The sequence below is a fragment of the Bombus impatiens genome, unplaced genomic scaffold, assembly GCF_000188095.3.
Source record: "Bombus impatiens unplaced genomic scaffold, BIMP_2.2 scf_0517, whole genome shotgun sequence".
Classification (NCBI taxonomy): domain Eukaryota; kingdom Metazoa; phylum Arthropoda; class Insecta; order Hymenoptera; family Apidae; genus Bombus; species Bombus impatiens.
In genome coordinates this window covers 565,219-587,737 of record NT_176936.1, presented here as the reverse complement: position 1 = coordinate 587,737, position 22,519 = coordinate 565,219, and the positions used below count along the sequence as shown (strand labels likewise).

The window sequence follows — 22,519 nt, the reverse complement described above, 5'->3', positions numbered from 1 at the left end:
AAATTTAGCAAATTTTCTCTTTAACCAAAAAGCAAGGAAAATAACAACGAACGTCACAATTAAACAAATCCATCCGTCATCTGGTATCCGTGTGTACGTGTGTTCCTCTTCCACAAATCTCTCAGCACACACTGCCGTGCACATTTCCGTGCAACCATTACATTGTAATTAGCCCATCCAGCTGTGTCTTCGTTAAATAGATTTAAGAGATACAAACAGGCAGGCGCAAACGCTTTATGAATAGCTTCATCAGAAGGTACTGCTCGAAATAAATAGAAGATCATCCATGTGGATGGCGTTATCGCTCAGCAGGGTATCCGTCAACCGTATAAATCAGATATTCATTTAAAAAATCTCAGCCTGTTAAACACGAGCGTCGCCGTTCCTCCGTTTTATACGCTCCTGTCGCAAAATATTTCTCGCGGTTTCTCTTCATACATCAAAACCGTGATCTCACTCTCGCTTTTGCGCATCGTTTTACAGAAACTCGAAGCGGATTTCTACGCCGAACAGGGGCCCGATCAACAAGCTGCTCGTTCCTTCGGCTTCTTCTCGACAAATGGATTGTACCTGTTTCCTCTGGACGCCTGTTTCATCAACCACGGCGTCAGCGTTCCGTCTCAATAATCATTGCGGTCTTTCACGTCATCGCGAGCAAGCGTAAAATCGTAATCCAATTTGTCTGCGGAGGCCGCAACGAGCGAACGAAGGCGACGCGGCCCGGTCGAATGAAGTCGTCGCGCATCCCTGGCCTGGGCCGCCCGTTTAATCATCATAAATTTCGCGAGGAAACCGCAAACCATCGTTCTCCCTTACGTCCACTTTGTCCCGGGGCCCGTGAGGCCGCTTCAAACGTGTCACGACGTTCCACGCGTGTTTCTCGTCGTGGTTTCACTTTGGACAGCCATCCACCGCTTCGTTTTTGTCGCGATGCAGGTGTTAGAAGGCTTGGTTGCACGCAGACCTTCGTTCGAAGCGGACGTTCTACAGAAAATTTATGACGTGAGTGTTTTTGGTTAATTCCTTTTTGTTTTTTTCTTCTTTCCTTTCTCTATAAGCGCTTCTGTTGTTAATTTAATAATCGCTATATTTCTTTATCTGCTGTTTTCTGCTTTTCCTTGAAGAAAAATTAATTAAGATTCTTACGGATCGTGGATATCGCAAAAATAACAAAAGAACACCTTACGTATCGCTTATAGAATTAGAAAATACTTCAAATAGTTATATATTTCAATAGATCTGTTTATTATCGATGAATCTTGAAACTCGTTGCCCGAAGCCTGCATTGCTTTTTGCGTTATTAGCGAAAAGTAGGTAATTCTAATCGTCGTTCATTCTCGTGCGTAGTCGCTGGATTCCATTCACTAATGCTTCTATTAAATAAGTAATGCTCACCTGTCGCTGGAATCAAATAGCTGATTAATAGAGTGGCTCGCAACGGGAGAAGAGAGAGAGAGGGAAGGAGAGAGAGGAGAGAGATAGAGAGAGAGAGAGAGAAAAGCTGCCAGCTGAGCGAGAAAAAAAAAAGTGTCTTCGCCACTATAAAACACACTCACGGGAATAAACCAACAATAATTAATGAGCGTAATTTATAGAAGTATAATTAGAAGAATGATTTATAGAAACTCTAATTTGCTGCGGGCAGTCGGCGGTAATTTGTAGCGCGGGAAACGTGTATAGCCGGTTTGAATGTTTAAAAAACAACTGCTCGAGCCCGGCAAAAATAGATGTTCCACTTATTTCGCGTGTTTGCGGGCATGCCTTAAGCTCGATATTCACCGTACAACAGGCTACGACTCTATCATCCAGTACGTACTAATTATTCAGTCATTGCTGTCTATCCGCCAATCATCGTTTTTTTCTATACCGTTTAAGACACTTCTAAAACTACACAGAAGGCATAAAGCATCGAATTTCCAAGCGGAGAATCTTTTTTGATGGAGGTGCTTATTAACTTAATACATTGTACGGCGCACGTCAGCCAGCATCGTTTAATCGACGCGTCTTCGAAATTTGACTGGCATGAAAAACGCTCGAAACACTCGAAAATGATAGGTTTATGGTAAAGCAGTTAATACCATCGACATCGACGAATCGACGCGGCGCGACGGTTAGTCGTTTAGTGTGAATAATACACTACCGTTCATAAGTATCGGGACACTTTGGTTAATCCATGGTAACAATGTATAAATTTTTCTGAAATTTACGACTTAATGCACAAATTATCCGTAATTTTAAAATGAGGGTAAAATTATATTCTGTCAAAGTCGTAATACTACTAGTAGTAGTAGTATTAGTAGTAGTAATGTATTATAGGTTTGTATTTCAGTAGTAGAAGTGCTAAATAACTTTGCAAATCAGGTTTTTCAATTTTTACTCTAAACAGAGTGGTGTATGAGCTACTTCATCGAGGTAAGTGTAAACGTTAAGGATATACGAATCGATGATTCAGGTACATAGAACTTACTTACACTCATAGAAAATATACAATTCGCAGACGGTTCAACAAGTTCGAGCATCGACATAATTAATAAACTGGCGGCTTATCATTAGTTAACAGAACGTCGAACGGAATTACTAAGATGAACTTTGGAGGCTAGGATTGGCCGTGGAACGAAATAATGCTCGTACAATTTTTTCCACGGTCGATGTTAATAACACGTTCGTTATACCGCGGTTAATTGCGAGGATTCCGTGTAATTACACCTTCGGGTAACTCGACTGTCAGTCAATTTGTGCGCATGTAAGACTTTCTCGCTCTAGGAGGAAATTAATTGTTTTATTCGATCGTTCGTGTCGACTCTGCTAATCGTTCGTTAAGAATAGTACCTTATAAATAATCTCAGTGATTACTGTGGTCAGCCGTATCTATAATCCTAAAACGCTGAAGTTTAAATGAAAAAGAAAAAGTTTACTGAAAATACGATTAGAGAGGGCGGAAGGAGGGATAAGATAGAAAAGTAAGATACAAAATTCTCATACACAGACAATAGGTATTACAGATAATTATATTCGTAATTTTGAATTCACAGAGAATCTTACACTTTCGATGTCAAATTTTTGTAGAAGGAATGAAGCATCTCTAAAGCATAAAAGGTTTAATAGTTTTGGACGTGCTAACCATTTCGCGGGTATTTAAAGACTGTATTTAATTCTAATAAATTCAACAAGGTCTATGTTTATAAAAAACTTAACATAACCATATAGCAGATCTTAAATGGAAACAAAAGAGATTATTTCGTGAAAGCATGAAATTATCATGTGATAATGGATGCAAGTAATAATTACTCATAGGCATTCGCGTTTTTAAATTCCTTACATCTCCGATTCTGGTCTGGAAAAATTACTTCGAAGTTAACTACAATATCTAATTGGTACTTGAATCCTGAAATTAAGAGAACCATGTACAGATATTACTTTTTCCTTTTTTTTTTTTCACACAGTCGAATAAAACAACCGTAAAATGGAAACTAATCTGCAAAGCAGAACCTAGCGGAAGCGATGCAAGTACTAGGATGTAACGACGTTATTCTGAAATAATGGCAAAACGTAATCATTTAAGTGGTTACACGCGAGCGTGACGGTTTTCTAACCAGACCAGAGGTTTTAAGACGTTAATACGCCATTGAGAATGTAAATCAACTGGGATGTTCACGATTATATTTCAACGACACCGTCGAAAGAATATTATCCTGTTTACCAGTAGGATGGTGTACACTGTACAGCAATCGTTGTGTGGTAAATGTGACAAGGAACGAGCAGGTAGCAAGAACAAGCACTAAAAGTCTTACTTTATTCCACGTGCGCTGGCAGTGAAGATAATTTCTGAAGCTGATTGGATCATTACTTATCCGTAGTTAGAAGTTGCTCGCACGGAATCGAGTTCTAGCTAAAAAGAAGCACACGCCTAAATAGACAGGACTCTGTAATAATAACAACGAGGTGAAATATTCTAGTTTATGGTCTTGCAATTACATTGAGATATTTTTCTTGCAATTTCATTGAAATATCCTTCTTCGGTAATTATAATAGTCAATGTCTGGTTGAAGATGTTTTTAGAAATCGTATGAGAAAAAGTTACAAATTTTACCTGCTTCTGACTGCAATTTCGCGTGTTGATTTCCAAGCAAACTAGAGATCGTATAAATATTTGTAGTTTCGTAAGAAGTACTTACCTCTGTGGCGTAATTAAACGTAATACAGACTTCGAATTCGAGAACGTCCGTTCTCGGTTTCATAAAGATCCTGAAAACCTTACTATTTCCAAGCATGCGAACATTCTCCGCGAGCTTATTCGCGAATAATTACGGTCATAATTCAAACTTGCGCTCTGAATATCACTCAACGTTGATCTATGGCGCTTTCGAAGCATCATAGGGAATATGTAGAGCAGATCTTTCCACGAAATGTAAAAATCAACGTAAATGAGATATATGCTTGTATAATGAAAATTATCTTTTAAATAAAAAAAAAAAAAAACTAAAACGAAACAAAAATGAAATGAAGTAGTGAAGGATGAGAGAGAAAGGTTCGTTCCAAGAGGATTAAACCCATGAATCAAAAAATAGAAAGGCATAAGAATTTTCTATTTTGAATCATCTTCCCATCCTCTGCCTACTAAAATATTTCTAAACTACTTACACAGTAAAAAGAGAATTGATCACAAACGAAACATAAAAAATACATCTATTGACTAGTAATACATATATGTTCTATTTCAAATCATATCCTATACGGACTAGAAACATTCCGAAACAATTTCAAACCTACTCATAAGGAGACAAAAAGACAGAAGTGAAAGAAATGTTATTAATTTTGAAAGAATCGGACATTTTCTTGTCATCAAGCTGCTCCACCATCGCTGAGGACGAAGCAGTGGCGTAAGGCCAGTGGCTTACCACCCCGTCATCGTCCAGCTGTAAATTCCCGGACCATTGACGGGCAAACAAATGATTTCTCGAAAGTTTTCCGCGGCAAACGTGCCGACTATAGGCGGACAGCGAAGGAACGGCTCGCCGTATCAATCTAAATTACAAATTCCATCGAACAATAGACCGAGGATCCAGAGGGCCGGGAAGGCGTTAATACTCTTCGCTTGGAGGGAGATCGTACTGGTCGAGCGTTGGAACGCATTAACTTAATTTATTTGTCCTTTATTTGGCTGTCAGCCACGCCGCCAGACGTCCGCCAGTGGCGTAGACACCGGTGCAGTATGCATTCTTAGGAGTGGCCTTTGGCATTATACACCGACGTCCGCGAATATATTGCGATTCGAATGACCTCGGAGGCTGAATTATGATTCGATGCCTCCTCGCGTTGACACCGGATTGAATTAATTACCGTGCCTACGATAGATCATTTAGGCACGGTTTGGTTCATGGACCAAGATCTATAGACATGGGATAGGTGTTTGGATTGGTTGGAAAAGGTACAAGTGGATTCGTAGAGTCATGGTTTATTGGAGAAAGTTTAATGGCAACTGTATAATTTTTTGTTAAAGATTAACCCTTTGCTGTCCACGTAAATGTACTAGTAACTTTGATTAATAGACAGGCGTCTTTTGGTAAAGAAATGTCAAAATCGTAAACTTTACGTAGAGGGTCGATAAGTGCGTGACATCAACGTGGAGGATCATCGAACACTAACGTTTGACTTGCATTTAACAACACGTTAGTGCCACCAGAAATTGCTAAGATTAATCAGAAATTTGCAAGAATTACAATTTCAAATATTCCTCATCACAGGCACGATAGTAAATATTGTGGTGTGTCCTTGTATCATCCTCTCTCTTTCCTACATGTAGCGTAGACGGTTAAAACATTGTGTGTGGGTGTTCTTAAAATGATGATGCATTTAGTGTATAAGAAATCCCGTGAATTTTCACACCTAAATCTTCACATATTCTTCTTCATCAACCCGACAAGCAGCAATCAAATTTCCAATCTCTCTAATGCTCTCACCGATTCTAACTAAGCTTCGCCATTAGCTGAAAACTATTGTAATTAGAAACAACGAAAAATCAGTATCGTAAGGATGATAAGCGATTGCAGGGGTGGCCTAATTTCTTGGTTGCTGGATGTCTGGTGGTCGTGAACGAGCGGCGTAGGGATGAATAAGCGAAAACCCTCGGCAATTCCGCTGCCATAAAAGTCAAGTTCATTCCGGGGCGATAATGCTTGTAATCCAAATATAATTCTTGTCGGAGGGGCGAAACCCGTCGAGTTAGCGCTCTCTCGACAGGGGTAGGGAGTTAAAATCATCCCGTGGCGTGGATGTATCTGCAGCCACCATTTCGTTGTTGCCGCCAGTACACCCCTCTACAGGTCTCTTTGTACACCCCAGAATCATAGAACCCACCCCTACTTACGACCGCAAACACCGTCGGCCACCCTCGGCTGAGTTAACGCCAAGTCGAACCTCTCCTGGTTATTATTGCCGTGGAAACCTCTTCATCCTAACTAAGCTAAATTTCCTCTCGGAGCTAAGTTCGCTCGTACAAATTGTTTAGACTGCCGCAGGGAGAATAAAATGTGATTGAACGATATTTTAACTTGTCTTGTGTGTGAAAATTGTTGTAGTAAGTGGATTTAAGATTTTTATTAGACGATTGAATATTTTTATTATGGTATATTGTTTAAATAAAGATAGGCAGAGAAAGGATAGATTGTCGTTAATTTTGTATCTTGCAACTTGACAACTAATAATTATTGTAATAATGCTATAGGTAAGCATTGTAAGTTATAGGTAATAGTATATACAGTGACAGGAACATGTATATATATATATATATATATATATATATATTAGATGTAACTTTTGTGTTACGTCATGTTACATGGGATTAAATATTCTAAAAAAGATTGCTGATATATTCACTTTCTTTTTTTGCAAAAGAATTGTTAATGGAATGGAACTTTTTATCTGCTGATGAAATAGTCGTTTCTGTAAAATATTAAAGATTCGTTAGGTTTTCAGAAGGAAGGGATTCGATACAGGTGAATTTCATAGAAGTTTTAGTAGAATAATTAGAATACGAAAGTTTTGTACAAATTTCGAATCTTTATGATAATTTTCTAAGTTAAGGAGAATATCGTAGAACACTAGGGGGCAGAATTCTGCGGATTCTGCGAAATTGTCGCACAACGTCTGTACCTTAAATTATACAGAAAATTCGCCCTTTTGGTCGAAGTGGCATTTAGCTTTGAATCATGCTGTTTCTAATTAATGTAGGTTTGGTTTATAATGCTGTAATTAGCAATCTGAAGTAGATTAACAGATATTCGCATAAAACTAACCCAGTTAATACAGCAGACATCCCATTAATCATTTTCCATCTTGCACAATATCTTCTGACCTCGCTTCTAATCTTGCCTTCTGCATTTAATTCGCGCTACCATTTATCTCAAATCCGTTGCACTGCTATTTCCATCATTTGCATTCATTAGGTCTCGCGTAATTCACGCTCTGAACGTAAAACAATTAACTTTAATTATCGAACTTCATTTCCTCCAGATTTTTATAAAATTATACTATTCGCTTAGTTTCTTCGTTTGCAATGCTAACTGTAAGTGTAATTATTGCTCGGTACACTGCACATAAAGATTACAGAAAATAATCAAATTTTCAAATAACATATACACGATAATCATTCATCCAGAAATTTACAAAGTGATTGCAAACCAAAGGAATTATCTTTTCACCTTATCGCCGCGTTCTTCCTTCGCAATCCCCGAAAAAACATCGCCAGGTCGATCGATCAGGCAAAATTGTCGTAACGTTTAAAAGGGAGGAACGTCGAGGAGGAACGAAGGGAGAAATAGTCGATTCAAACCTGGGAGCCTTTCCTTCATCCACGGGCACGTGACTTCGTCAACGTTTTGACAGCGTTTAGCGGCCTCGGCCTTTCAGTCTGTTCGGCATCTTGGAGGCCCTTTAAAGGGATGATAGATGCTTGGCACGCGACCGACACGCCCACGACGCCCGATCCGTGCACCCTGCCACCCAACGCCGGGGTTACGTTGGATATTTAGGACAATTTATCCGTCGAATGGGCGTCGAGCTGTTAGCACAGGCATCCCGGTGATATCAAACAATTCATATATCTCCTGGTTGACGTTCTGAAATAATAGGGAAATGAATTCGCGCAAAAGATGAAAATCGCCCGGGCGATCGGGCCATGGGCAGGAACAGTTAGGATCATCAGTCATTAAGTTACGATCTCGAGGTGGAGCGGGGCCAAGCCAAATGGATTTACGGGCCGGATCCTTTCTGTTTTTTAATAAAAGTTTGATGCTCCTATCGGAAACTCGACGAGAAGCTCTAACGACGCCCCTGAAAAATCATTACTAGTTTAGTTCGATTTAGTTTGCTTGTGCTGGATCATCGATCATCCGCGTCCGTCTACCCCTTCCGGAACGGTGGATCGGTTAAACGATTGCTCGCGGAGTAATCAGTTTCGCTGTTTTATTCTATTTTAATGAAATGTTTGCTCCATTGGGAGAGAAGCGACATGTAATTCTGCCAGGAAAGGTGGTTAACGGAGAAGTAAAAAGGAAACGGGGAAACGATGAAATATATTTTAATTTAAGATGGGAGTTGTCGTGCCAAAAATGACATGCGAGATGTTGATGTGGTTTTTAGCAATTAGTATCATCGTTTTGTTCCGTTACAATGGGACATTTCGTCTGTGTGGTGGGGGGGGGGGCAAATCAACGAGATTAGGTACTCCAAAAGAGGCAAAGAGAAATGAAGATAATGAAGAGTAAGTTAACTGCAAGTCCTTTGACGAAAGAAATGTACGAGTAATGTTTAGTTGATTTCCTCGTTTTGTTTTATGCTAGGTATTACTAGCTTTATTACAAATAGATATAAGGATAAGAAGTTGATTTATCCAATTTCATTTTGCACTAAGACTTTTCGCCTCTTGACAAAATGTTTAAATATACACAGCCGAGCAGACACAAAAAGGTAAATAAAAAAACGGGAGAATATCTCAACGATAAATCTTACATACTACAAGTATACCATCAACTTGATTCTCTGCGTCCGTTTTAAAGTTATCAATTTTTTAGTACAAAGAAGAAGAGAATGGCGCAGGCAATTTGTGGGTTCCCTTGTACAAAAGCAAATATAATTACGTTAGCGAATTTCTCATTTTCCCCGTTTATTATTCACTCCGTCGCTTATCTGGAATATATGTAATTTCCCGGCAGAAAGCCGGCGAATAAACGCAGCCTCGCGAACGTTCCATTTCTGCCAAACAAATTGCCCTCCCACGCGAGCGGGACAAAGGCTCGCTGCAGCATTACAAGCTCATTCAAGAATCGTGGCGGCAAGATACAACCTGGACATCCATTAGTGGTTGAACGGTGGCTCGGTAGAAGAGGAAACGCGCAGGTCCCAGCAATCCCAGAGCTAATAAATTCGCGAGGCTTTGCACTGCCTCGAGTGGACGTTAAACCAATATTCTCAGGGAAATTCGTGGACCGTTTCAATTTGTTTCTGATCGGGCTAGTTTATTCGTTCCCAAAGTAATTTCCTCGAAAAACACCCGTTTCTCTTGGCCAACGACGTTATTCTTCTTTATCGGCACCGATGAAAGTCGATTATTTTAACGTGTTCAGCTTGACAATTTGATTGATCGAAGTTTTCAAGGCCTTGTAATTCTTCTAAGAATTGTGATATCTTTGTTAATAATTCTTTTATTATATGTTTATTTTTTTTCTATTACCATTTCTATAAAGGTATTTCAAAAGAGGATGATTTAACATACGTAATTACCATTTTATTGAGGATGCTATTATTCTTTCAATCGATTAGAAAATTCCACCGAGAGAATCACACTACTCGTATTAAATGTAAATTAATCACTATATCAATCCTATTAAATTTCCATTTTAATCAAATTCATCAAAGCAGACAAGAATTATTCAATAAATACAGTCGTCTTAAGATAAATAGGCTTTTCGCAATAGAAATTTTAACTACTCAAGAACGGAAGAGTAAATCGAAGGAGACAAAGAGGCCGAGGTTAGTTCGGAACTAATAAATTCGCGAGATTCTGCAGCGCCCGGGGCAGAAGTTTTTTAATCGCGACGCATGAACCGTCGTCTGCCGGAGGCAGTCGGCTGTGAGACACTGCACTCTTGGGATAACCCCTGCGCTGGCCTGGAGCGGTTGTCATTTTAAATCACTGCCAGAATGCCGAACAACCCTGATTTTCGAGCCTCCGCAACCCCGAAACCCTTGGTCAAGTCTCGAAATCGCCGGAATTAAATTCTCTTTTTGCTTGTCCTACGAAAAGTGGTCTTTTTGCGCGCGGAAAAGAGGACACATTTCACCGAAATGCTGCGCAAACGTGCAATTTTTTTGCGCGGTCTTCTGGGAGTAAATTACTGCTACGATGAATTCGTGCTGTCTAGGTACGTGTAATTTGGAGTGGTTTTTTTTTTATGAAGGGAATGTAGTATGTAACGTTCGCAGAAGTAGTATCAACTACTTAACAATATAGTTAATTAATTCTTTCACTATTATCCGGTTAGGAACTGAAAATATTTTTGCTATACGTTACATCTCTTTTAGTCTTCTTCTCAATCATAAACATCGATTTACCAAAAGATTTGTAAGAAGATTAAACTTTTCTCGTTAGGGAGATAACTCGAAGTTCAAGAAGAAATACTTAATCTTCAGTATATTTTAATCTTATTCAAATTTGAAATGTATCCTTTTTATTCGGAATACTAACAAGACGTTTATGAATGTTGATACGTGTTCAATCAAGAAACCAGCAATTTTCCTCTCTATGTAACTCAACTCGAACCAAAAAGAAGGTTCCGCTTTTCCAAGACCGTCGATGCATATTTACAACTGAAAAAAATCCTTGGAGAACGTGATCTTTTTTCCATGCAATATTTATCTGAACTTAAACACATGCAACTCATGCATAGTCCATCTAAGAAGCAGCTCCTGTAAACACGGAATATCTAGCGGAACATCCGCCCTTTCCTTCTCTTTTTTTTTATCTTCCCTCCGCTTCGGTTCCATCAACTTTCCACATCTTAAGCGATGACTTTGAAACTTTGTGGACGAAGACTATCAAGCATCTTCCGTGGCATAGCGACTAGTTGTGATACGCGTGTTCACCGTCGCGATTTTCTTCGAGTTAACAGCTTCTGTAATTAACTGTACGCCGGCCACGACTACCGGGCTTAATACAATAATAAGGCGAAGGTAGCAAGCGCGAATAAATTACTGGCAAAGGGGTTGTATAGCTCCCACGTGCGTTGTATTTACGTGGCGCGAATGCGCGCCGGGGACGAGCGCTAATTACGAGGATGAATGAGCCGCGAATGGATGTCGTTCATCTTACTGAAAACGCAGCTTCCTCTTCCGGTGTACAGCCACCCCCATGCACCACCTCGTCGACTTAAGCCCAATTTGCATCTGTCGCCCGACTCGCGGATGCAATTAGATTGGAATTATCGCTGCCCGTTTGTCCGCGTATAATTGCAGTTAATCGCGACTGCTTTCCCAACGTTTCAACCGATCCGATTTTCTACTCGCGTTTGCCAACCGAAATAAGATTTTCTGTCGTATAAGATTTTGGAATCATTTTTGGTATTAGTCGATTTGGAGAATTTTGTAATATAATCTGTGGGTATTGATCCGTTTCAATATTGATGTTATGATTGTACTATATGGTTCTCGAAACTTTTCCAATTCCAATTTTGATATTTTTAGCGTTAGTAGAGCAGCTCTGAATGGAATTATTTACTTAGTGGGTATTTTTGTCATAACAATTTCATATAATATTTGAATATAGATTAAATATTTTTGTGTGAATTGTCATGAAAAGTTTCCTCAAAATTCTATAATTTTTAATTTGCATCCTGACTCCAAGTAGACGTTATGCGCAGCGCAAGTGTTAATCGAATCACAGAATTTTCATCGTACAGAAAATTAAAAGCCTTCGAATGTTTCCCCTGAAGCATCGGAAGCCTACAAATATTCTATGCAAAAGGAATTCGACTATCGATATAACGCCAAAAATTTACATTGGAGATTGTACATCACGTTACGCGATTGAAACTGGGAATTGAATGGAATCTGAATCACCGAAACCATTGAATGAACGAGAGACGATGACCCATTGAACGCGCCGAGGAATCAATGGCCCGTCTTGATAGAAGATTTACGGATGCTATTTCCGTTTTATCAGCAGCTCTCGTTCCGTTTAGACGTCAGCCAAGCTAGGGAAACGTATCTGCTGGCCAATTAACGGATTCGTTGCTCCAGCGTGATTATCAGGCGGCATAATTAATATCCCATACGGAGCGGAACGAGGGGTAAACGATCGAAGAAACGAAAGAAAACCGAGGAAGAGGAGGAGAAGGTGGTCGCAGCTGGCTCGACCGTGGCAGACTTTAAGACGCCGCTATCAAAGGAAGTGAGGTCGACCTCGAAGATGGTTAATGGTCGACTGGGCGTGGGACAGGCTTTCCACGATCGTGGATTACGGTCAGCTAGAAAACACATGGATTTTCATATTCAAAAACAACGATAATCATCTGACAGTTTGAAGGTAACATCGAGGAAACTGATGTATTAACGGAATCTCCAACGAATGTGGAATAGTCCGTGATCATCGTCCCAGTTATTCATCCGTTGGTATCGCTGGCGCTGCATTTCTGATTTCAGTCGGCCTTTCATTGAGTTATTATGATCTAGAATGTAATCTGGCTGTTGATAATTTGGTAACGAATGTAACACATTATCTCGTGATTCGTTTGTCTCATATTTTTTAAAGTGGTAAGACCCTCTCGTTAGACAGCGACGAGATTAGCCGAGTTGAATTTATGAATGGCGCAGAGTGAATGTACCAATTGTGTAACAAGTTGAATGACGGAGTAAATATGATTCCATAATTAAGATATCGCTAACTGTTGCGTGATATGTCCTATTCGTGTGTAATAGACTTTTGAGACGGTCTGATTAACTCCGAAGTGGTCATATTATTACAGAATGAAATACTCAGCGTTCTAGAGAATCCATTAATGAAAATGTACTTACATAGCAAGTCTCTTGTTTAAATTGTTGTCACTTGGCTATTTCCAAGTTAATTAGTCGCCGATCGGAGCGGTGTCGAACACAGATCAACAATGTTAAACTTGGCTCTTCGTCGTTTCAAAGCTTCGAACCAATTACATTTACATTCTGCACACCAGATCAGATGTTCAGTGAAATTATTGAAACTTGCAATATCCAAGGCAATTGAGCTCACTCAAAATCGATAGAATCAAACTCAAACCACCAACCCGAAGCTTCAAACCCAGACTCGATTCAATAACGTTGGAATCCAGTGGATGACCAACCCCGTCAGTCCAGTTGAAACAGCAACCCCATACCGTATCCCCGATTCCGTTCAGCGTTACGATATTCCCGTTCCAACCCTCTATTTCGATAAATCGCACGGGTTCGCAAATACTGGCGAGATAACGTACGATCCCATCTAATTTCGATAATTGCACCGACTGGTATCAGCCCGCGAGCAGGATCTTTTCCCTTGTACCTGCGATAGGAGGCACGAAAATCGGAATCGAGCGGTGGGAAGGGAGTGAAACGTCAGCCAGATGCGTCGCACGAGGCGTGTCGAATTCCCCTATGGGCCCGGAGTCGGCCTGCATTCCCATATTAACATAGAGATACGGTGTTACGATGGTTGGCACGAGGTTCGCGGCGCGCGGTGCCGTTTTGTCCTGTATACTTTAGGATGGTCTAATGGAGGCTCGCCACGTGGCGCCACGCGGCTCCGGGTTAAGCAAACTATCGATTATGGGATTTCACGCTAAGCACCTATAGGATTACCACCGGCGATGGACGATAAAGCCACTGGATTTGTTGCTCTTTTCAAACAGAGGGAGAAAGAGAGAGAAAGAGAGAGACAGAGAAAGAGTAAGATCTTGGTGTTGCAACGGTCGGTCTATCTGATCGGTGCACTGCCTCCTCGTTGCCTGCTCCCGTGGTCCCCAAGGTCCACTCGATGCTCCCTTTGCACAACCTGACTGTGCGAAAATCTTGCCTCTACCATGGCTCGTTCGAGGTTTATGGACTCGGTGGCTTTTGGTTTCGAAAGCGGATAATGGTAGAGAGTCAACGCTGTTGGGTTCTGTGTTGAATGGCAGAGAATTTCTGGAATGTTAAGGAAATTGAGAATGATCTGGATCTTAAAACGTACCTAATGAGATAATTAAGTTTTGTATTTTATTCCTGAGATTCAATATTCTTGAATGAATTAGCTATGTATTAGGTGTCAACGTTAATTCACTATCTTTTTGAACGAAATTTATGTACCATTTATGTAATTTATGTACTATTTATGTATTATCTACTGTCCTTCTATTCGGTATTTTCTATTATTCTATTCCATTTTTGGCTGAAATACTCGGCCCCTTCTTCTGCTTCAGATATAAAATACATAAAAGCTGAAATAAATGCAACAGCGTACAAATATTTTCTTATCCTGTGTATATGCAAGAGAAAAGTTGCAGAGAATTTTTAAAGCGAGCCAAGTTTTCTCATGGCACGGTGTTCTGTCGTGTTAAATAAGCTGTCAGGCGGCGTGCTTCTAAATATACTTTTATATAATTACCCGTGGCTGATCAGGGACACCGTTTTTTGAAACGATTTTTACGGCCATTAGAACCAGGGCGAGTCGATGTGCCGTGGCAGTCTGTTCCCATGACGTAGAAACGAGGTGTATTTAATCGTGTGTGCCAGTGATTCGACGCGGCCGGTTTGCAAGATGGCTAAATGATTTGGGAACCACCCACTGCAGCTTGCGTTTTCTCATAACGTTACGAACCATGTTCGAATTAATCGTCGATCTTCGATCGTTTTCCTTTACGCATTTGTATGTTCCTTTCGTTCTTCGTTATTAATATATTACAGTAGGGAAGTATCGTTAATTATTTGATATCGGTGGGGTAGTAAATGAGAGTGTGATTAGGTTTCATTGAACTTTCGATAGTGTAATAAATTGTCTGCCGCTATATTAATACACTTCGATTCGATATTTCACTTTAGATAAAATTAATTTTATATTCAGTTAAATACCAATGTGAGGAACTACAGAATCACGGACATTTAATTTACATTAAATCAGTTCTTTGTAGAAGTCTATTATTATTTTTACATCTGAATAATTTACATATAAAATAACTGAGAGGAAAAGAGAAGTGAATCAGATTTGTAGAATTTAAAACGGCCATCAAATAGAAATCAACGCGTGATCATAATTCCACCTGAGGTAATAGAAAACGATCAACTTCACAATCGAAGTGGATTGATCTATTTTTCGAAGAACAGAGGGTCGTTGGCCTCCCACGAATCGACGAAAGAGGAAGCTGCGCTGGACAGAAATAACGAAGCAGGAAGTGGCGAATCGGAAAAAGAAAAGGGGTCGCTAGATACGAAACGACGCGACGATTCGTTGCTCGGTTGGTTCACAAGGCGTGAGTATGTCGAGCGTGCATATCGAAAGCGTGGTGAGAGGAAGAAAAGGAAGGACAAGACGCGGAGAGAAGAGCGAGGGACCTCAGCAGGAGATAAGGCCTTTGAATATAGCCGCAAGGTCAGCATGGAACTGACCCCAGCATCCTGCCCGACTGAATTCGAGTTTAATGAATAACTATTGAATCCCGCCTCTATCGCTGCCAATAAGAACAAAACGGAAGCCATGCCGATGGTGAACTGATGCTCAAGCTGGAACTTGCCGAAGGAAGTCGTGTCGGGCTCCTGTTTATGTGAGATGATTTAAAATAATCGAGCAGATCGATTAAAACCGCCAGACATCGTTTTCCATCGTTCCTATTCGTGGAGCGATGCCTTTGTTTCTGAGCCAGATAGAAACCGTTTAGAAAATAAACTACGGAGAATGTGGATTAGAAAATTGTTTAGCAGGGTATATTTGCGGTTTCCGACTCTTTTTGCGTTTCTTTTGCGATATTTTTATAGAGAAATAAACTTGTTGCGCTATCGATTTGTTTCTTCGTTTCTTATATGATTTACTCGTTCAAAGAAACAGGAAAGCTTAAACAACAATGTTGAACGCCATCTTTCTTCAGACGTAATATAATTTACGCATTTTAATCGTCATTGATATTGTGGTAGCGCACAACACACTTTTGTTTCCACTCAGAAGTGGAACTTAAATTTTCATTCGAATCACAGCGAATTGAAAAAGGCGAGAAAAGTCTCACCTTCCTGAATAGGATAATCGCTCGAGGCAACAGATTTTGCGCCCCTCATCCGGCAGGTGCGTCACGAAGCGTCATCGCTGATCCGTGGAAAATGGCGGAGACGCCTCGAATTCACCGGTGTACGGTGGGAAAAAAAAGTACGAAAGAAGAAAAGAGACGAGGGAGTAGACATGCGAAAAGGGGAGAAGGTAAAAAGGGGTAAGAGGAGGATCCGCAAGGAGGAATGGGAAGGGTTAGCGTAATCTGTATGGTGCTGTGGCATCGGTGCCATCAGGCCGAGAGACTAAGTATACATTTTATCCGTAACGTGTTCGCCATTACCCTACGACGCCGAGGCCACGGGCTAAGTAACGGCTCGTGAGGGTCGAGAACGGCCTCGTAATGCGATGTGTGTGCAACATAAGTGGCCATCAGCCAACATAAACAATCGCCATGGTAAGTATATGGTGCGACGATACTTGGCCCTCTCCCTCTTTCATTGTCTGCCATTTCTGTTCACCTTGCGCCGGTCGTTCTTGGTACATCCTCGTCTCGCCGACTCGAGTGGCGATCATGGAATCGTACGGGGTCCTTCACGGGATACCTGCTACGTATACGGGGCCCCATTGGAGACGGTGCAACGTAATGGAGCCATTATCGCTGGATAACTTCATCATCGGCCATTGGCGTAGGCCGTTCACCACGCGGTGTACGCTCTCTCTCCGTTCTTCCGCTCGGTATCACGATCGACCGATACAAAACGATTGCCGGGTACGCGGGGAGGGGCCATCTTATCGATGATGGGAATTGTGCTTCGTCTTCGTTCCTTTGGCATCGTGTACCGATATTATAGCACATATTGAAAATTCTACATAATTTAATGTGCCCTCGTGGACGGATATGGGCTATGGTTCTTGGAACAGAGCCGTTTATAATCTGGCCCCGATCGCGTTTTAACGTCCGCGCGGACCCGCGCAACTTTCAGCATCGATACACCGGCCATTCTTAATCAACGGGCAAAAAATAACACGCTGGAATCTTGGAAAAATGTCTCGACGATCCGTATGCCGGATAACATGGAAAATTTCCTTCGAATCACTGATAAACGTTTCTCGTTCGTTCGTCGAACGATCTACAAGTTAATAACGTAGTTGGAGACGTAGCAATGTCGTACGAGAGGCAGTAGAAAAATTCTTTGGAACTTTAATGGGTTTAATTTCACTGGAATTTACATCGAACTCCGAGTTTCAACAAAGGAGAAATAATCTCCACATCGATTCAATAACTCGAGTATCTCACAAAGACCGTGAATCATCTCGCCATCATAACGCCGAGATTACACCCTAAGAAGCGTTAACTTGGCGCAAATCTCCAAATAAAAAGGTTCTCGCGGCGATGGTGGAAATAATGATCGAAGGAAGATGGTCAGAAGTTGGCGTCGAAATTCGTCGAACTCGCCTCGTTCGGAAGGAAATTCAGAAGAGAATTTCAGCCATATAAAACGAACGACGCGCCGTCACGAATGTAACGCGGACGAAAATTGCAGCGTGGTGGAGAAAACGAGCCACCATGATTCCTAGATACCTGTTCGCATTGTCCGGTGAAATTTACCGTTTCCGGTGAATACGCAGACCCAGTGTGTACACCCTGGACGGCAGAGGATCACGATCAGCCGCGAGCACACACGTGCTTTCGAAGCATCGCGGCCTGTGTGTGCACGCAGAAGAAAGATATTGATATAAACAGGGGGCAGGGCCAGAGTGGAGCGTGCTTTGTAATCAAGCCCCCATTACTATCGAAGGTGGTCAATCTTCTCCGTGGACGTTGGCTGGAACGACGTTGTTCCAAGCGATACGACTTTTAGCACGGTTTTCTTTTCTCTTTTTAATCCTGTGCCCGAGATGCGTACGGAGTTTGCTGACACCGGTCTTGTCTGCCCAGCCACCTGCTCGTTTCACTTGTGCAAAGTGTTAAATTATGCCAATTAAGCTGACTACGGGCTGATAGATTTTCAAAATTTGTCGCCGTTACCAACGCTACGTGCTTTATATTCTCGAGTCTTATCTAGCAAATATGATTCGTAGTATTGCGATAATAGGATGGAATAAGTCAAGCATTTTTCGTATCAATATCTGAATAATGTGTAGTCAAAGTGATAGAAATACGATATAGATTTCTCGCTAAACTTTCACGAAATAATATTTACTATCGAAATTAATAGAAACAGAAAAACAGAAGCTTCGAAAGATTCTTTTAGCGATTACTCTCAAGGATGAATCAATTTCGACATTTTGTTGGTTACTTTGTGAAGTTGATAAGGTCTTGATAAGGGCTTGACTGAGAAACAACCCACAACGATTGACTAATCCAGATTGTTTCCTGAAGAAGTGAGTCACACGTTACTTCGCTGTACAAACTTTTTGAAACTCTCAACAGAATTAAGACGGAATTTTTAAGAAATCTACACCGAATTTCAATTAATAATTTCAACTTCAAGACCTCTTGCAATTGTTTCTTTTCTCATCATCGCGATAATCAGTAGATGTCTATAAAAAGTTGTTCCAAAATTTGTTTACTAGCAAGCCTCGTTTCATTTCATGAGCATCCATCCTGTCGAACGTTCGCTGTTTGGTAAAGGAATCTCCGAGAAAGAGATTCGAGGTGGCTTTGATGGTGGTTGTTTCTCAAAATACAATCCAATCCATGGCGAATTTCCCGTAGCTAAACCGTTTCCAATCGACCAACCGGTATTTCCAGCTGAAACCACCCTTCTCGGCTTGATCTCGAGACTTTTTTCGAGGGTGATCGCGTAGACGGTACTACTGGCGCAGAAACGAGGGTTTCGAGGCGGAAAAGACGGAGTCAGCACACCATTCGCAGAGAACATGGCCGGTGAAATAAAATGTATCGTCTATTTTATTCGGTAGCCTCGTATTGGTCGAGTGGACGTTCCACGAACCCCTGGAAATCGCAATTTCTGGCAGCCTTCTTTTGTACCCGAGCATTCAATATCCTCCGTGTCGTAATGGAGCTTCTTTGGTAATTCGAATTGCTTTGTTGTTCTTATAGTCGACACGTTTGCGAATCTTTAGGAAGATTGAATTTCTCGAAACAAAGAAGGCGTGATGCCGGGAATGATGCTTGGGAAGTTAGATTATTTTATTTTAGTTATGTTAGTTTATTTAGTTTATTTTAGTTATTTTAGAGGATGATAGAGATAGGTACTTTGTGTATAGAAATTTAACGCTAAAATAGTATTATAGAAAATATTCAAAGAGAATATTTCGTGTCTACAAAAATATGTGTATAATGTTACCGAATATTTAGCAAACAATGAATGATCGAACAATTTACTATAACAACAAATTAAAAAGAATACCATCCCACAGCAATATAACAAGAAATCTATATGTCCGACAAAATCTTTACTTAAGTCCTACCAAAAAGTACTAACACACTGACATTGTCGAATAAAAAATCCCATCAAATTAAATCACCTTTCCAATCTTCCAATCAATTTCATATGTATATTCAGCTCCCGAACATCATTCTCCGGGACAGGATCGATCAATCATCTGTGGAAACCAGGACGAAAGACGAAACCATCGCGACAATATCCCGTTGGTATACCACATAAGATGTCCACCGTTCCACTTCCATGCAGCAATCAAAGAAGAGTCGGCGTCCAATCAGACGCAGCTGGTCAAGAAGGGATCCTAGGAGCGGGCAGAGCGGGTTTGAAATCTTGGCAGGAGCCAGGGACAAAACATTCGCCGCGATGCCGCGGCCAGAACGTATAATAAGAGTGTGATTAGCATTATTTACGGCCGGTTAACTATTAACCCATAAATCAACCGGAGGACTACATTATCCGACTGGTGTAACCGTGTGTTGGTGCGTGTCTGGTCGTCTCTCTTGGCTCCTCTCTTTCGAACAAGAAAAATAAGAAAAAGAAGAAGAAGAAGAAGAAAACGGTACCGTACCGAGGTGTGCAGACCTCGTAGATCGTACGAACGATAAGCGACGAGGATTCGTGAGCCGACGAGAAAGGAAAAAGAGGGGTGAAGACGGGGGTGGCAAAGAGGAAAGCTTCGATGGAAGAAGAAGGGAGAACGGCAGAGGCGGCCAGCCATCTTCTTGGTGATTTAGGAGGACGCAGTGTGCCTTCTTTCCTTTATCAGCCGCTCCTTTCCTTCTTGTCTTCGCTGGATCTCTCGCGCGAGTTTCTAGCGGATTACGGTGAATCAGCTCGACACCCCTTCGTAGACGTGCTCCGATCGTGCCGCACTTTCGGTGAGTGTATCTTATACCGTATCACGAGGTTTGGATCGATTTGTTGAACTTTGAACATGTTGTATGCGAGTGTTGCGTGAGATGTTTTGGTTATTCGTATGTTCAAGGATAGGCGACTTCGGGTATGGAAGGTTTGGAAATGACAGAGATACGATATTAGTGGAAAGAGGGAGCTGGAACAGCATCTTTCAGGAAGTAGATCTTTCACGAAGGAAATGGCATTTATTTTGACAATATGTGTATTTTTGTAGAACTTTTTACATTATTGAGAAGGTGTAAGATATCGTCGTTTGAATGTTGTCCCTCTTTTTTGCGAGACAAAGCCGAGTTCTTTATAGCGTTGAAATTTCTATCCGCGACAAAATGTGCTGCGCAAAAAGCATTAAATTCTCGTTTCATTTTTATTTGTGGAAATGAAGGGGCATAAAATTACTATTTGGCCTGCCCATTCTCCTAAAATTTTCAGAAATTGACTGCCATCTACCGTGCGGTTTTTGTACGTAAATTAGAAAATAGGTCGATGATACATCCTGCTGGCTGTTTGGAAAACCGCGCTAGCTCGTATTATTCAATGAAGAATAAAATAATTTGTTCGGCGATGCTTTTACTAGCTGCATGCTGATTGTTAGTTATGGTATCATATATCCGCGTTAAACTTAATCATTTGTATCGGCACGGTGGGCAATTTAATCGGAACATACTGACAGGAAGATCCGTGCGCTATATGTTTTAATATTCGATGATAAACACACGTAAATGACTAATTAATTTAATTACAGCGTCGGCCGTTACAACGGGAAAACTCACTGTTTAATCAGCGACCGTGTCACGATGTAATTTCGCTGTTAATATAACCTCGCTTTGACGATTATCATCGCCACGATTTTTATTCGGTGGAAAAAGCGTGATCTGTAGAATTCGCGTGAGATACCGTTCGCAAACAGTTTTAAATATATATATATGTGTACACACACGATGTAATTAGATATTATCTACACACAGTAGTAATATAAATATGCGAAATAAGGTGCTTTCATGAATTTTATTAGGTTAAACCACCTACGCATAAAATAATTAGTCTATTTAAGTATATCATTCAGATCCAATAAATCACATGAGATCTCGAACGATCCTCCTCCGCTGAATTTCAAAGCACTGTATAGTACTTAATTACACAATCGCGAGACCAGGTAGCTATTCGAAATAAGAAATTGCGTGTGCGCATCGCGTTTTCATTGCAGTGGCCGGGAGATATCCGCAGCTCATAGAGGGCCGAAGGGGGGGCTGCTCGTGTAGTCACCGTAGATCCCTCTAAATAAATTCCCATAAAGCAGCGCCGGTGGCTTGGTCACGTTGGCCTGCTCTTGCCACTTGCCGCGTACACGGTCTGCTTCCGTATTCGAGACACGAGATCCTGCCAGTGGTACGTCATTCGCCCTGTCGCTAATCAGAACTAACCGCCGACGCGTGACTCGAATCCGCTATCGACGAAACGAACGAAGGAGGAGAAGCTGGAAAAACGCGAGAAGACCTGCCAGACGGAGGGAAAAAACGTAGAAGAGAGGAAGAGGACGAGAATGTGGAAGGAAGAAGGGGAAGAAGAACGAGAAGAAGAAAAAGAAGAAGAAGCGTAGACACGTCGTTTTGCAGCAGCCATCTTTGCATCTCCCTTTCACCAGCAACCCCATTTTTGCGCTCCTGTTATGGCCGTTCCCTCGCGAACTACCAGCTAAGTCTCCACCTTGAATATTTCCCTCCCTCTTGCACACCTTCCTTCGCGTTTCTCTTCGCTGCTCGCGATCGTGCCGGCAATTAGACTTGCAAAGCAACCGCGAATCTTGCGGAGATCCTCCGCTTCCGGAGCGAAGAGAGACATTTTTGTTAGCTTCTCCACGAGAATGTTCCGTGGATTGTGGCTTCGAGAAGTTCGCTGCAGAGTTCGGAGGTGTGGGTCCTAAGTTTCGGGAATTTCTTTCCCCTGGAAGTTTGAA

At 41.3% G+C, this 22,519-nt stretch overlaps 1 long non-coding RNA gene across 1 annotated transcript in view; it reads left to right on the top strand.

Annotated features, from left to right (window-relative positions):
• Positions 1 to 22,519, top strand: part of LOC112213189 — a 60,532-nt gene that overhangs the window by 30,552 nt on the left and 7,461 nt on the right. The window contains exon 2 of the long non-coding RNA XR_002947076.2: positions 484 to 1,002. This is a non-coding gene — a long non-coding RNA (uncharacterized LOC112213189). The remainder of the gene's footprint in view (positions 1 to 483; positions 1,003 to 22,519) is intronic.